Here is a 16,777-nt window from a genome sequence, read left to right as displayed (position 1 = left end):
AAGAATAGCAAAACTGGGAAACTAGTTTGAGTTTGTGGAGGGAGAAGAAAGTAAGGTCTCTTCATGGAATCATTAGCATGGATTTCCTGGAGGACACGGGAAAGTAGTGATTAGGAGGCACACTGGTGGTCTAAAGGATGCTTAACATCTAGCACTGGTTCATAGACCATGCCAGAATCTGGAATTGCATTTCTTTTACCTTAAATTCAATCATTCTGTCCAAACATTCCTGACAGGGCCCACCGAGAATGGGCTTAAGTGTCCTGCAAAAACTGACTGGCTAAAGACCTTACACAAGATGTGTGTCAGTGTGCAACACATCAGGCTGGGGTCCTCTGGACCACCAGGACATTCATTTGTATTGGCCTCTCACCCTGGCATTAGCCCTGAGTTCGTTAGTAATTATTACTCAACAGAACCTCTGCTAAACACACACACACTCACATTTTTGTTTGTGCCTATTGTGAGGCAAAAATCAAAGCAGAGCTATTAAATAAAGGCTTTGCAATTCAACTGTATTAAAATATATTCCAATTGTCTTTTGTATTACTGATTATCCAATGCTTTTCCCCTTATTTATTATTAAACATAATAATATTTATATTATGAAAGATAATAATATTTATAATTGAAAGGACAAACATTTTTGCTCTGACACTCGAGCTGTTAGCCATTTATGTTAATACTTGCACTAATTACTATTATTATTATTATTATTATTAAATTCTGATTACCAACTAGACATCTGACATTTCCTTTTTTTTGAATTTTCTAATTTTTTTTATGTTTGAGAGAGAGCATGAGCTGGGAAGGGGCAGAGAGAGAGGGAGACAGAGGATCTGAAGTGGGCTCTGAGTTGACAGCAGAGAGCCCGATGCAGGGCTCAAACTCACAAATTGTGAGATTGTGACCTGAGCCAAAGTTGGACGCTCAACCAACTGAGCCATTCAGGTACCCCTAGACATCTGACATTTCTAAATACTGAACATGATGTGGTCTTTGTTCAGGTAGCTTATATTTACAGATCTTTGTGATATTACAAGAAGAATAAGGAAATTGTTGTAAGAAAATATATTAGAAGAAAAATAAGAAACTAAGGTCTGATTATAAGCAAAGATTTAGAGATTTGAATAAGGGTAACCTCACCCAGGGTCTTTTCAGTGATTAGAAACAAAGCTGGGGAAAATCTCATCCCTATCCTGTGTGGCTGTTCATCTTCCCCCAAGACACTGCAGACCTAACCAAAGCAACGCAGAGACTCCCCCAGCTTCACGTGGAGGTTAAGTCGTGGTGGGAAGGAAATAAATACGGGCCCCCAAATTTTCTGCACCAGAATGACCCTTATTGGAAATCAAATCACTTTATAATAATAACATAATATAATAGCAAAAACAGTTTATAAAATCACACTACAGGGGCGCCTGGGTGGCGCAGTCGGTTAAGCGTCCGACTTCAGCCAGGTCACGATCTCGCGGTCCGTGAGTTCGAGCCCCGCGTCAGGCTCTGGGCTGATAGCTCGGAGTCTGGAGCCTGTTTCCGATTCTGTGTCTCCCTCTCTCTCTGCCCCTCCCCCGTTCATGCTCTGTCTCTCTCTGTCCCAAAAATAAATAAACGTTGAAAAAAAAAAATTAAAATCACACTACTTAGCCATTTTGAATGTTTTTAACTCATATTTAAATGAGATAACTGGGGACTAAAATTACAGGCACTAAAATTACAAATAAACTAAGTTTATATGGTATTACACCCAACTCAGTTTGTGTTTGGGGGTAAAACTGAAGGGTCCTTTATGGTCCAGTACCTAACTTCACTTTGTAAAGATTATAAAAGTGTCCTAAATCTACTGAAAACAGTTTTAATGACAAATACTGAAGTTATTGTCCAGATGTTAAAAAGAGAAGACCCTTGGAAATGGTCTAGTATAAGCTCCCATTTTTACATTTTCTCAAGAAAATGGAGGCCTTTTGTGATTTACCTAAAATTCCACATCTGGTAATGGTAGTTTGTACTAAAATGTTGGTGTTTTGAATTCCTGGCAGGATTCTCCCTGACTCTGAAAGAACAGTGACAATGGAAGTCAAAATAAAAAATATGCTTCTATAATATCATAGATACTCAGTCTCAGAGCCTTAGAAGAGGGGATTAGAAGGGCAGGGTTTGGGGCACCTGGATGACTCCGTTGGTTAAGCATCCGACTTTGGCTCAGGTCATGATCTCATGGTTCGTGGGTTCAGGCCCTGCGTCGGGCTCTGTGCTGACAGCTCGGAGCCTGGAGCCTGTTTCGGATTCTGTGTTTCCCTCTCTCTCTGCCCCTTCCCTGTTCACACTCTGTCTGTCTCAAGAACAAATAAACATTTTTTAAAAAATTAAAAAAAAAAAAAGAAGGGCAGGGTTTAGAAGAGGATGAGGAGGGAGCAGACTCAAATTACAAAGAATAATCTACAACCAATGTAATCTGAATGTGAGCAATCTGAAATTCATAATATATTTTACAGACTTTGACAATTTAATATATGCATGTTCAAATGTTATATTCTAGAGACACTAGCCAGAACCTAGATAGTGTTTCTGCTCCACTGTTCTGGGAAAGGAACAAACTCTTGCTGGGAGAATATTATTAAATAAATCCCACTAGCCAGGGATCACACTATCTCTTGGCCTTGGAGTGTGTTTGTTCTGTAAGAGGGTTGGAAATATTCCTTAGGTTTGGCCTTGTGGATGCCTACAGGGGATTTCAGGAATACCTGCATTCTACCAACTGTACAATTTGCAGAAAGTAGATTCTAGTATTCAGGGATGACTACTTAGCATCTCTAATGATTTTTCTACTGGTAACTTTGGAATTTATGAAGACTGGAGCAGTGCTTGGCCTGCAGGTGCACCAGGAAGCCCAGACTGACTAGGGGCGGGGGAGAGAAAGTGAGAAAGGCCTAGAAAATAAGAAGGCCAAAAACAATGAGTAGTCTTCATGAAGGGATGAAGCTGACTCAAATGCCCTTCATAGTAAACAGCACAAAAATGGCTGCCAGGGGAGCCATTGGTAGGGGGAGTTGAGCCCCTCGGGGACCAAAGTCACCTATGGGATTCTCTTGCAGCCCAGTTTATTTTGCTGTGCTAACTTGTTCCTCTGGCCACTTGGAAGACAGTAAGAAATGTGGCTGGGCAGGCCAAATTCATCATGACTGCTGATAAAGGTAACTGGAAACCTATGCCACTGATAAAGACTCAATGGTGCTGCTAAGTCTCAGGTTTAGATGACATTTCTGGTTCAAATTTTTCGTCCACAGGTGTCACAGGATTGAATGATGGATTGCTAACCTCAGTTTATTTATTTTTTTCTTGGAGGACTTCCATTATGGCTAGCAGCACTCTGTGGATGTTTTCTGCTCCGCCTGGGTGCGAGGGACAGGCAGACACTGACCCTGAGTTGGTATTGGATTTCATTTGGTGTTAGAAGAGCAGAGTTCAGGATGTGTCCACAATGAATTCATGTCCTAGAAAGGATTGGCAATCTGGGATTCTGGTTTGGTGAAGGTTTCAAAAAACTAGAAGGAAACAGTTGTTGAATACATGTGAAAGTCAATGGATCAGAGATACTAGTATACATTGAAATGTGTTAGGGAGGTCTGTGAAAAGCTGTCAGAATGTCAGGATAATACGATTGGGATTTGAGGAATACAGGTGTTTTTTTTCCTTCTCTTCATACCATCCCCACACCATTAATTTACTGCTGATGAAGATGTGACTTGAGTAGAAGATAGAACCAATTCTATTCACCAAGGTGATTTTGAAAAGAGAGCGAGCTTGCTAGGGACCCAATATAGGTTAAAATACTCGACAAGTTCACATCTTCTTAAATTACTCCAGAGAAAAGCTGGCCTCTGGAATGCTTTCTTTTCCTCTTCAAGGATCTAAAACTTTTGAAAGGCTTCCAACTAATGCTACCTATTTTAAACTAGAAACAACAAAAAGACACTTGGGTTTTGAATAGAGTTTGAGCCTATGGATGGTTATGTCTCTGAATTCAATAACCATGGACTACGGACAGAGTACCGGACTGATCTTCCAGCCAGTTTCCTTGTCTGATCTGGAAGCTTAGGACAAGGCTGCCATCTCTGAAACAGCCTGAAAATCTAAGTAGGCAGGTAAAGGGGGTTCTGTTCAACTTCTAACTTTAGTAAGTTCTCTTCAGCAATTCAAGCAGAGACATCAATTTCCTACTAGGATTGTTTTAGGAAAAGAAAAAATTCAAATAGCCTCATGGGTGATGGATAAGACATTCCATTCTCCCTCCCATTTCTTTTTCCTCAGAGATAATCACTTTTATCTCTTTTAGCTGTCTCAGTATAGGATCTCCCTGAAGCAAATTTTGCAATAGTGCCTTGAGCAAGTCATTTACTTGGGCACATAATCCCAGAAACTCTGGTGGGGAATTGGTGGAGTAAGATAGGACAGAGAAAAAAGCTAGTAAATGAAATCTTACCCAGGAAGTTACCTCTGTGGGCAACTTAACCCTGCTAGGGAACTCTGAGAAATGGTTCAGAATAACCCCTTCACCCAGAGTTATCTGACCCCAGAAATGCAAGAGCTGGGGTATAAAAACCTACTTTTGAGTTCATTGGTGGAGGGCTGTTCCCAGTCCATTATCTTTCCAGCACTTAGGGTGTTTTGGCAAAGTGGGCGCTGGAGGCCAGAAAACCTGGAGGCAAGAGATGCAGGTGCTACAAATTGGAAGTCAGATCAACTTAAACTGAAATGGCAAGAGCCAAGGGGAAGTAGTTGAAAACAATTCATATTTTAAAAAAAAGTTTTTTTTCGGGGCGCCTGGGTGGCGCAGTCGGTTGGGCGTCCGACTTCAGCCAGGTCACGATCTCGCGGTCCGTGAGTTCGAGCCCCGCGTCAGGCTCTGGGCTGATGGCTCAGAGCCTGGAGCCTGTTTCCGATTCTGTGTCTCCCTCTCTCTCTGCCCCTCCCCCGTTCATGCTCTGTCTCTCTCTGTCCCAAAAAATAAATAAACGTTGAAAAAAAAATTAAAAAAAAATTTTTTTTCAACGTTTTTTATTTTTGAAAAAATAAACGTTGAAAAAAAAATTAAAAAAAATTTTTTTCAACGTTTTTTATTTTTGAAAAAATAAATAAACGTTGAAAAAAAATTTGAAAAAAAATTTTTTTTTCAACGTTTTTAATTTATTTTTGGGACAGAGAGAGACAGAGCATGAACGGGGGAGGGGCAGAGAGAGAGGGAGACACAGAATCGGAAACAGGCTCCAGGCTCCGAGCCATCAGCCCAGAGCCTGACGCGGGGCTCGAACTCACGGACCGCGAGATTGTGACCTGGTTGAAGTCGGACGCTCAACCGACTGCGCCACCCAGGCGCCCCGACAATTCATATTTTAATACCAACAGTGTTACTTTAACTTTACATCTCTAAGTAACATTCCAGTGTAGCTATTTCCTAATGTTCCCAACTTTTAAAAAATATAATTTCTTGACATTTCATACAAATCATGAGGAATTGCTTTCACCTCTCCCACCTTATACCGTCTCGCCACAACTGCCACACACTTGCACCCTTCCCAATGAGTGACCCATCTTTCCAATACTCTTATGTGATCATTTTGTTAGATCAATGTTCAGGGCTTACATTGTGATGATGACGAACACTTAGCAAAACTGTGCCACGTAGTAAAGTATACTACATTCTCTTTCTTGTTTGGCATCCTGCTTTTCTGGAATTAGTTAAGTCTAGTTGTTTCATGTGCTTAATGTTCTATGTATTTATCACTTCTGTAGCCATGAACTCTTTGTCAGTTTCTCCCAAGACGTCCATTCACATCAGTTAGTCTATCAGTATCTCCTTGAACAAACTTGCAGACTCCTGACCTGCTCCCACCTGGACTGTTTTCCCTCTACACCTGGTACTCAGCTCTCCCTTCACCTATGGTAGGGGTTCTCTTCTCCTTATTCCTGTGTTGCATCTTTTGTTTCCTATACCCTATGTTGTGCTCCTTCATTTGCTGGAACTCATCCTCCTATAGCTTTCCGAGAAAGAGTAAATGGAGGAAACCTGTTAAGATCTTACGTATCTAAACTTAACAGTTCTTTTTTTAATTTTTTTTAAACGTTTATTTATTTTTTGAGAGAGACAGAGACAGAGTATGAGCAGGGGAGGGGCAGAGAGAGACAAGGAGACACAGAATCTGAAGCAGGCTCCGGGCTCTGAGCTGTCAGCACAGAGCCCAATGCGGGGCTCAAACTCACAAGCTGTGAGATCATGACCCGAGCTGAAGTCAGATGCTTAACTGACTGAGCCACCCAGGTGACGCTTAACAGTTCTTTTCTGATGCTTGATTGATGCCTTGACTGGGCACAGAAATTCCTGGTTGTTAGTGATTTTCCATCAGTATTTCTAAGAGATCATCTCATTTTCTTTTTGCACTTCTCAGTCTGTTTGTCGATATCCTGAGCTGGGAAGCCTTCCATCACAGATCCCCCTCTTTACCCTGCTTGAGCTCCGACCACACGTGTTGGGCCACTCATCACATAGACAGATGTGCTCCTCACCCACTCATCCCACTCACCTGCCCCACTGGGCAGAAGCTATCCTTACCCAGTCAGGCCCACACACCTCTCACTAGGCCACCTTCCCTTCCTTGCTGCCCCCAGTGTGGATGGCCTCCTTCCTGATGGCTTTAGCATGGAATTATTCAGAAAGAGAAGGGAAGAAGAATGAAAGAACTGAATTTTAACATCTGTCATTTAATTTATATATTCAGAATTTTTGAAACAAAATTACTTTTAGATTTTATGTTAATGATGTTGATTTTATAGGCTAGATTCTTTGTTTTAAATGTTTATTTTGAGAGAGACAGAGAGCATGGGTATGAGTGGGGGACGGGCAGAGAGAGGGAGAGAGAGAACATCAAGCAGGCTCTGCACTATCAGTGCAGAGCCCTATGTAGGGCTCGATCTCATAACGGTGAAATCATGACTTGAGCCAAAAGCAACAGTCAGGTACTCAACTGACTGAGCCACCCAGGTGCCCCTAGGCTAGATCCTTTTATTTAGAATTTGGATAGAGAGGTTTTCACTAAAGAGTATTTGTGTTTATTGGAGAAAAGTATCCCAGTGAGTTGTTTTGGCAATGTCAGTGAGCAGAGAGTAGGGTTTTAAGGCCAAAGCAACCAAGGAACAAAACCCCTGGTGACCATGGAACCCCGTCCTCAATAGAATAGGACTGAGTCCTGGGCCATCAACCAGTTTCTATATGAGGTGTAGACACTTTGGAGAAGTGTATTGGCTCCTGAAATATTTACATATCTACTACTCTGCCAATTAATTGAGAACTTGAGTCTAAACACCAGCATTAAAGCAATATATTTTATAACTCACCAAAATATACTGTTATGCTCAATATGCCAGACCATTAGCCTCATAAATTTATTAAATGCACCACCATTTCAGCATTTATAATTGCTTGAATAATTCTAACAGTAGTTTTTAATAGCATATAATTTTAGTTATAAATGAGACTGTTCTGTTGCCTTAGTCCAGGGCTTCTTAACCTCACTACATTTGGGGCCAGATAACTCTTTGTGGTAGGGGGCTGTTCCATCTTTGTAGGATGTTTACCAGCATTCCTGGGCTCTGCCCACTAGATGTCAATAGCAAACCTCCTCTATCTTGGTTGGACCATCAAAGATGTCTCCAAATTATCCTTAGTTGAAAACCATTGACTTGAATTGACAGTTCAATCATTTAGACTCTTTTTTTTTTTAAGTGTAGTTCTTTATTTTGAGAGAGAAAGAGAGTGAGGGCAGGGCAGAGAGAGAGGCGGGGAGAGAGAGAATCCCAAGCAGGCTCCACACTGTCAGCGAAGAGCCCAACACAGGGCTCAAACTCATGAACCATGAGATCATGACCTGAGCTGAAATCAAGAGTAGGACGCTTGGACCGACTGGGCCACCCAGATGTCCCCAGACTCTCTTTTATCTTTGTTGTAAATGTATATTTTTTCCCTTAACAGTGATGAATAACCATTACTGTTTAGCTTTCCAGGTATATAAAATTAACAGATGACTACTAAAAGATAGCCAGTGCTGCTAGGAGCATAAAATGTCAATTTAAAAGGTACTTAGCTTATATTACAACATTTCCACTATTGGGTGTAACCTGATTGTTGAGTGGGCAAAACGAAATCATGTTTACAAAATTTCTCAGGAAACTGTAGTCAGTATCCAAGTGTTAACAGCCCAAGCTTTGCAGATTGAGCCTCAGTTTGAACCCTTCACTCCAGTGCTCACCAGACCTGAACATGTAACTGAATTTCTGTTCTTCTATCACTCAATTTTAATTTGGTGATACTAATATTACTCAGCTCAGAGGTTGCTGAGAGTGACAAAATGAGATAATGCAGACAAAGTATTTGGCAGATAATAGGCATTCAATATTTCCTAATACTACTGTTCTATGTCCAAAGCGTATTCCATGTCTGTTGCTGTTTTCACTCTAGTCTATAACTTGATGAGTTCTAATTGACAAAGGACAAGCAGACAGCTGACTGCAAGCCCTTCTCTGTTTATCAATTAACTGTATACCCTATTTGTCAGAGAACTGACTATTCATTTTCTATGGACACAATGAACATATTTGAGAAATAAAACTAGAGAAAGTGATTTGGTCGGGGGCTATATTTGATAGGTGCATTTAGATGACACTTAATTAAAAAAAGGAGTAAAAATTCAAATAACATTTAGTTATGCATTAAACAAATGATATTTATTGAAAAGAATAAAACTGAAATCAGGGCTGTAGAAAATCCAGAATTTTCTGAGTTATCTGGACCTATAGACAAGAAAACCTGAAAGCAGGAAAACAGGGTTTTCAGAGAAAACTGTGCCTTCTAGGGAAGTGGTCCTACATATTCAAAACAGCTGATTACTGGGTCAGATTCACTCATTCTCTGGAAGCAAGAAAGAAGATACGAAGAAGGTCTCTTCATTCATTGTAATTAAATGAGCAGATATTCTACACACACCAAACAGCAGGAAAAGCACCCTCATCAAAAATCAGTCAGTCACTTGTTAGAAACCACTGAATCATAGATGAAGAGAGCTCACAATAATACAGAGGCATAGAACTTGCCCTAGATTTTTCATCAGTTTTCTTCTCCACTAGTCAGCTTAGTTCAGAATGATTCCTTTTGTCAAATGCTTTTGGGCATCATCCTTACTTTTCAAAAAAAAAAAAAAAAAAAAAGAATCACATCTATCAGTCAATATTAACCAAGAAAAAAAGTAGAATTAAACAAACTTCACTTTATTTTTTTTTTTACATGAACTAAAATTTTAATAATCACTGATGTGGTAGAGTATATTAATATTTTTGCCAAATACTCTTGTGGCCAGGATGAAATTCCTTTTCAGGACTGTCCTTTCCTTTTTTTTTTTAATATGAAATTTATTGTCAAATTGGTTTCCATACAACACCCAGTGCTCATCCCAAAAGGTGCCCTCCTCAATACCCATCACCCACCCTCCCCACCCTCCCACCCCCCATCAACCCTCACAAACTTCACTTTATAAGAAGGGCAATTTGCAATTCTGTTCAACATTGTTTCCATAAAAATAATACTCCTTAAATATCAACAGAATTATATGTATTTCTAAAGCTTTAATATGTCCTCTCTCGCATGCTAATATGTGCTTGAGAATTGTTCGAGAATAGTTAGTAAAGATTATTCTGAGCTGTTTCAAGGTTGGTATAATTGAGCCAGATACAAGTAAATATAAAATATAACTTGTTAATCTCTTCAAATATAAGTGACATGTGATGCCCTTGCAAAATATAAGGTTAACACTGAAAATCAAGTTGGAAGGAATAAAGTATGATTATTTGGGCTTAATAGTCATGACTGAACACCTTTGTATTAATTTTTCACATGTTCCATTGTTAAAAGATCAAAGTAGAGTAATTACTGTGTTTCTATAAAACACTGGCTGGAACCTCAGACAAATTAGAAAACATATTCCCCTTAGCATACATACATATCTGTTTTCCACCATATTAGCATATCCTTATAAACTGACAGTTCTTTACAATACATTTAAAGTATTGCATAACCCACTTAAGCTCAAGACTGGTATATTTAGGAATTCTAACTTTATTAATTTCTTCAGGATTGCATAAGTAACAACTTAAATAGCATTATTCCTAAAATGTTTCATCAGAGTCTTTGGGCAGTGGCTACATGGTAGTTTGTCAACTATTCAGCACACTGGAGACAACTAGTGAGCTTAAAAATACTGATGCCTAGTTCCCGCACCGGGATACACTAATTCAATTGTTTTAGCATGCAACATAATATTAGTGTTTCTTAAAGGACCCCAGGTGATTCTAATGTGTTGAAATACTGGGGAAACGTTGGGCTGGATTAAAGGTCCAGATTGGGAGTGGGAGCCATGGACCATTGGCTAATCTGAAGGATCAGTCATCTTAATGAAGAAAAGATTCTAGATTAAGGGTAATGGGGAAAAGGGGTGCCCTGGGGTAAGTCTTACACAACTGCCCAGGAGTTTGTAAAAATGTACAGATGAGTCAATGGGGTCCCATTCTATCAAGCCAGTTTGTAAGTACCAAAAACCCCCTCCCCTCCCCTCCCTTCCCCTCCACTCCCCTCCCTCTTTTCTTTTTCTTTCTTTCTTTCTTTCTTTCTTTCTTTCTTTCTTTCTTTCTTTCTTTCTTTCTTTCCTTCTTTCAAAATCATGCTATCCCAAAGAAGGATGGGGAGGATCACACTGAAAATGCATGTCTTTTAATGTTTCTTTATTTTTGAGAGAGAGAGCAGGGGAGGGGTAGAGAGACAGGGAGACGCAGAATCCAAAGCAGGCTCTAGGCTCTGAGCTGTCAGTGCAGAGCCCAATGCGGGGCTCAAACTCCTGAACCGTGAGATCATGACCTGAGCCAAAGTGGGACGCTTAACAGACTGAGCCACCCAAGTGCCCCAAGACTTTAATTTACCATTTATTGGGTCAGAGCATCTATGCTCACTAAGATCTATTTTAGGGCAGTTGGGTAACTTAGGCAAGGCAACAGTTCCAATGGTTAAAGTGAGACATACCTATTTGTTCTCCATTTCATATGTAGTAACCTCTGAGGATTATAGGGGGTACCATATTAATATGTAGTGGGATCCCCAGGTGTACCAGTAATTTGAGTCCAGTATTATGTCCATGTGGTACCAATCGGTAGATTTCAGAAGATGTTAAAATTAATTCAGAACCTGTGCTGTAGAAGTTTAAGAGCCAATAAATATGCTTTTATCTCTTTGCCATTTATATCATTTTAATAAATTTTAGACTTCCAATTGGGTCTAACTGTGGGCCTCAGTTTTTCTTTTTTTTCTTTTTCCTTCCCCTTCCCCTATAGCCAGGTTCATTTGTTTGTTTGTTCATTCATTCCTTCCTTCTCTTTCTTTCTCCCTCTCCCTTTTTTGGTTGGCTACTAAATATAATCTGGCATCAGGGGGTGTCCTCTCTATCCCATGCTTATTTATAAATATCTTCCCCCAGAGTCTCAAGTATCATCAGGCTCAGTGGTCACCCCCATGGCAATGTTTGCTTTATAGGGTTTAAAGAAGTTTAAATGAACTCTTTTGCTGTGCCACAGGGATGCCATAGGTGTCTTTCCTTGTAACCCTGAGGATCAGGATCTTTGTTGTGACAATAGCATAAGAAGCAGCAGCAGCAGCAGAAGAGGTATTTAAGGGTCCTGCTGTGCTGTCTGCTATTGGATATGTGAATCACAAGCCACCTATTGGCTTTCTTTTCTGCATCTCTCTCTCTCTCTCTCTCTCTCTCTCTCTCTCTCTCTCTGTACAATTTCTCTCAAAATTTTTCATCTGTTTTCTAAAAAATACAATTTGTTGTCAAGTTAGCTAACATACTGTGTACACAGTGTGCTCTTGGCTTTGGGAGTAGATTCCCATGATTCATCGCTTACATACAACACCCAGTGCTCATCCCAAAAAGTGCTCTCCTCAGTGCCTATCACCCATTTTCCCCTCTCCCCTACACCCCTCATCAACCCTCAGTTTGTTCTCAGTATTTAAAATTTTCATATTTCTAACTGCAAAAAGTCATAGCTTTTAGTTTCTGTCTTGATCCAATCATCCATAGTGCAGACCTTCTGAGTGGTTATGGGAAAAGTTCAAAAGACCAGCAGCCGGCCACCCTCTTAGGTAACCATCTTCTCCTCCAGGGAATGTCAGTTAATCTCCCTAGGGTCAAGGTCCACATACAATAAGGTCTTTGGTCTATGGCCCAGATGGAAGCCATTAAGTTCCATGATTGTCAGATTAGCCCTTTGGCATGCTAGCAATCAGCAACACTAAGCAAAACCCAGGTATGCTGGCTTGGGATTTTGCATTAGGAGGGTGTTGACTTACTCACTCCTCTGGTATTTTGGCAGGAGCTGGTACCAAATGCTGCTTCACCTTTTCTTTTCTCATTAGCACCTGGCCACAGGCCTGCAACTGGGGTGCCATGCTTAATTCTCCCCAGGATGGTGGTGTCCTCCTTTTCCACAAAACTCACAGAAAACCAACTCTGAGCCTGTCCCAGGGGTGCACAGTCACAATATCCACATGGCTGCCCCTAAGCTGTCAGTGATGGTCACCAGGATGTAGTGATCACACTGTTGTAGCTGGACCCTTGGTAAGTGGGACTCAAGAGATAATTAGTTAAAGTTAGTTTTCTCTGCCTTTACAGGTGGGATGCTCAGAGACCACCTGCCAGACAAACACAGGCCAAACCCAACAACATGTTAAGCTGTGGTATATTGTAAGTTAACAACAATTCTTATCTGGGGGACAAGAGCATTTTAGGGTTGGAAGAGGTGGCAATATTGACAAAGACAAAAAGTGTGTCCAAAACGCAAGCATGCAGCAACTGGCAGTTCTGTCTGAGGGGGCCTTTGCCATATCATGATGGAACCAGTCAGTTAGCCAAGAGGAGTTAGTTAAAGCTGACTAGGTGTCCTTGGTCATGAATGGGCCACCTTGTTCATGATCCAAATGTTTTAATTACCTCCTATTCACCCCATTGGTGAGGGAGGAAATTCTGCCCCAAAGTTACAAGGATGGCCACATACAACATTCAACACCCAACACTGGACAGCTGAGACTGTCAGTTTATTAGTCACATATACTCACGGCTCAGTGTAGGAGGACACTGCATGCCACACAAGGCTGAATGGGAGCTGCACTCAGAACACAGTAAACAGCCGGGGGCCATATGAGGCAGGCCTTGTAGTAGCAAGAGGGTGAGGTAAAACTGTAGTTACTACGAGAGGATGTGATTGGCTTCTTTGAGTAATTCCATGAGCTGGCAGGAAAATGAAACCTACTACTGAGGGATGTGTAAGAACTGTGCCTGGTTCTCTTGAGGAGAGTTGTTTGGCTAGGAGAGCCAGACTCCGCTGTGGGAGCAGAGTGTGGTGGGGAACTTGTGGTTAGGCCATTTAAGTCTCTCCGTTTCACCAGGTGTCAAGGCAGCATATAATGTTGGGCCTTAATTTTTTGCCCCAATATATTAATATTTATGGTGATCAATAAAGCATATTTGGGGACCTATTATTGAGTGTCTACTATATGACAAGCATGTATCATCAGTGAACAAAACTAAGGTCCCTGTTCACAAGAAGTATGAAGTATACAAAGAGTGGCATAATTCTTTCTCAACATTCGCTTAGCACATACATTGTTGTTTGAGTAGAAATAAGAAAATATTGAAGTTATTTATCTCTTCTAATCTCTTAGAAAAATTTAGATATTTCCCAAAGTTTTGCTGATAAGAGAACTTTCTGAAGATCCTAATTTCCCTTCAGTTTTTGTTTCAGTCTTCTTGATAAAGCAGCATAACCTGAAGTGAAAGCACAAATATCTAGAGTAGTTCCAAGGATGTCTATGAGACATAGAGTCAGCACTGATTTCTGATCACTACTCTTGAAAAAATACAAAGGTTTACCTCTCCTTCTTCCACAGATCCCAATGAAATGATGGAAGAAACATACAAAAACAGATCTGATGCACTACTTATTATCACGGGAAATGAGGGGGACGGTTTGCTACTGACACATCAGAGAAAACAATGAGAATTTGCTACAAGATAGAAAACTGGTAGAAAAAGACTAATGGTGAAATATAAAAGAGCAGAATCTCATGTCTTTAAAAAACTGAGTTTCTCTTAGAACCACAGGCTGATCCCAACTGGATGGAGTGCAGGCAGGAGACCATGAGCAAGGGAATTCAAGAAGGGGCTGTAGAACCTCAGAGGTTGTCTGTCACCTGGAACAAAGTTCTGTGACACGGAGATCCAACCCAGAGAACAAGGGCAGCACCCGGGAAATTTACAGCCTTGATAGGACAAAGATGCAGTCCCAGACACAAAAGGCAATTCCACAGAAACTGCCCTGGCCCAAGTCCCTTACCACCTCTTCCACAAAATCCCTGGAGGCAGGTCTCCTGCTCCCAGAATCTACAGTCACTGCTTCTTATTAGATGACTGGCTTTTAAGAGGTACAAAGATAATCTGTGGTAAGCCATCTTGTAAAAGCACTCAAATGATTACTTCAGTCTTTAAAATATCTATCTCAAGTGCTACTAATATGTGCCTAAAACCCTCATGAGAAACTAATGAATGCAATCTTCATTTGATTCTCATATAAAAAAGTACTCTGCTTACACATATATTTATCAATTAGGATTGTGTTCTCTGTGAATAACAGAAAACCCTGTAACAGTGGCTTTAAGCCTAGGGAATCACCCGTTTAGATGTGAATGAGGGTAGCAGGCTCTTCCCTTTCTGGTCAGCTATGCTTAGCATGCAAGCCTTCCTCCTTCTGCTGCTGAAACTCATGGTCCCAAGATGGCCGCTGCACCTCTGGATCTCAATGTCCACTTTAGGACAAGAAAGGAAAAAAAAAAGGCTTAGTGTCTGGATCAGAAAAGCAAAGCCTTTGCCTGAAACTTCCACTGCTTGCTTATGTTGTACTGACCAGAACTGTGTCACATGGACCCTGTTACCTACAAGAGACATCTGGAAACCATTTCTACAACTCAACAACCTCAAGAATCGATCTATAGTTCCGCTTACCGCTTTGTACCTACAATTAAAGGCATTCATGTGTATCTATTAACCTTCACCATGCAGATTAACTCCAACTGGAGCTGGCTGCAGGAGAACCAGAGAAAGGGGGCTTTGGAATCCAGAAGACATGGGCAGGAATCCCAGCTCCAGCACTTACCAGATGTGTGTATGGCATACATTTGATTTTTCTCTTTTAAAAGGTGTCTTTGGGTTTTCTTGTTTTTTAACAACATGAAAGAAATGCCTTTTAGCCATGCCTACAAAGCCTGTGAATCCCACTGTTGTCTGTTACTCTTAACAGTAGAGTAAGCCCCCATCTGGCATGTGCACTAGACAAACTTGTACAAGTTACATGACTACTCTCAACTTGCTTCCTCTCCCTGTAAAACGGGAGAATGGCCCTTTCACTGGATAACTGCAAGGACTCTACAAGACGACATAGATAAAGTAAAAATGCCCCTGATGACTGAAAGAAAACCAGCCTCAAAGCAGGCTAGTAAATCCTTTTATCTGTTGTTTTACTGAAGATGAGAGCCAAGGATACAGGTTTTCAGATTACTCTGTGGAACTGCCCCAAGTTTATTATTAGATACAGGGAACTCTACATGCAAAAGAAGAAAGGGTGTGCGTGCTTGCAAGCAGTTCTCCAAGTCACAAGGACAAAGACAAGTCAAAAGGTAGAATTTGTTATGGTTGTAACAATTAAGGTTTTTTGACTTCCACAGAGACATGTGAAAGACCCTTAGGTCATCTTTATACATGTTTCTATCATATCTGATTGTTTAAAAATTTTTGCTTGCATGCCTTTGCTTAACTGGTTTTCTGGCTCTTCCTGTATTTAATTGTTCCTTGAGGTCATCTGAGATGGTCACAGGAAGCTGGTATCAGTCACCTACTACATTTTTAATGCACTCCACCCCCTCCAAAGCTACCCTCCCCCCCAGAAATTTACATTTTACACAAGCAATTACTTTGGAGGGCAACCTTGCAAATGGATTATTTTTTGCAATGATTGTGAACCCACAAAAAAACCTTCAAACCTCAGTTTTGAGAAGCCTCTCCCAAACTGCTTGTTTTAGCAAAAAACCATGTAAAAGCACTACCTCTGACCATCTCATAGCTTTGGTCAGGGCTGGTGTGTGTGTGTGTGTGTGTGTGTGTGTGTGTGTTTTATTACACAATGCTTAGCATTTGATCAATGCCAAGTGGGTCCTGTTGAAATTAGCAGCAACCTAGAAATGAGAAATATTCTATCCCATAGCTGTATCTGTAACTGATTGTTACTACTTTAACCCAAAGCTACCCTAACTTCCTCCATGTCTCTAGTTTACCTGGTGGAACTGAGGTAATCTGAATACATTATGAACACAAGAAAATAAATTATTGAAAAAAAGAACCTATTTACACTTAAAAGTTACTGTCCATCTAGAAAGATTATTTAATGAGCATATTATCTCAAACTGTTAAATTAGAAGCTCACTAAATACAGTAAACATAAAATACAATAAAAAATAGACATGATTTCTGTGCTGTAACCTATATTATCAAAATATTCTTTCTAGAATTGTGGCATTTTTTGTTTCTGTGTGTGTGTGTGTGTGTGTGTGTGTGTGTGTGTGTTCTCCAGTCTC

At 40.6% G+C, this 16,777-nt stretch overlaps 1 long non-coding RNA gene across 1 annotated transcript in view; it reads right to left on the bottom strand.

Annotated features, from left to right (window-relative positions):
* LOC125150078 (uncharacterized) overlaps positions 1-16,777 on the bottom strand; it is a 78,146-nt gene that overhangs the window by 56,613 nt on the left and 4,756 nt on the right. The gene's annotated exons all lie outside the window — the stretch shown is intronic.

The sequence above is a fragment of the Prionailurus viverrinus genome, chromosome D4 (genome assembly GCF_022837055.1).
Source record: "Prionailurus viverrinus isolate Anna chromosome D4, UM_Priviv_1.0, whole genome shotgun sequence".
In the NCBI taxonomy this organism is placed as follows: domain Eukaryota; kingdom Metazoa; phylum Chordata; class Mammalia; order Carnivora; family Felidae; genus Prionailurus; species Prionailurus viverrinus.
This window is presented reverse-complemented; position numbering and strand designations above follow the sequence as displayed.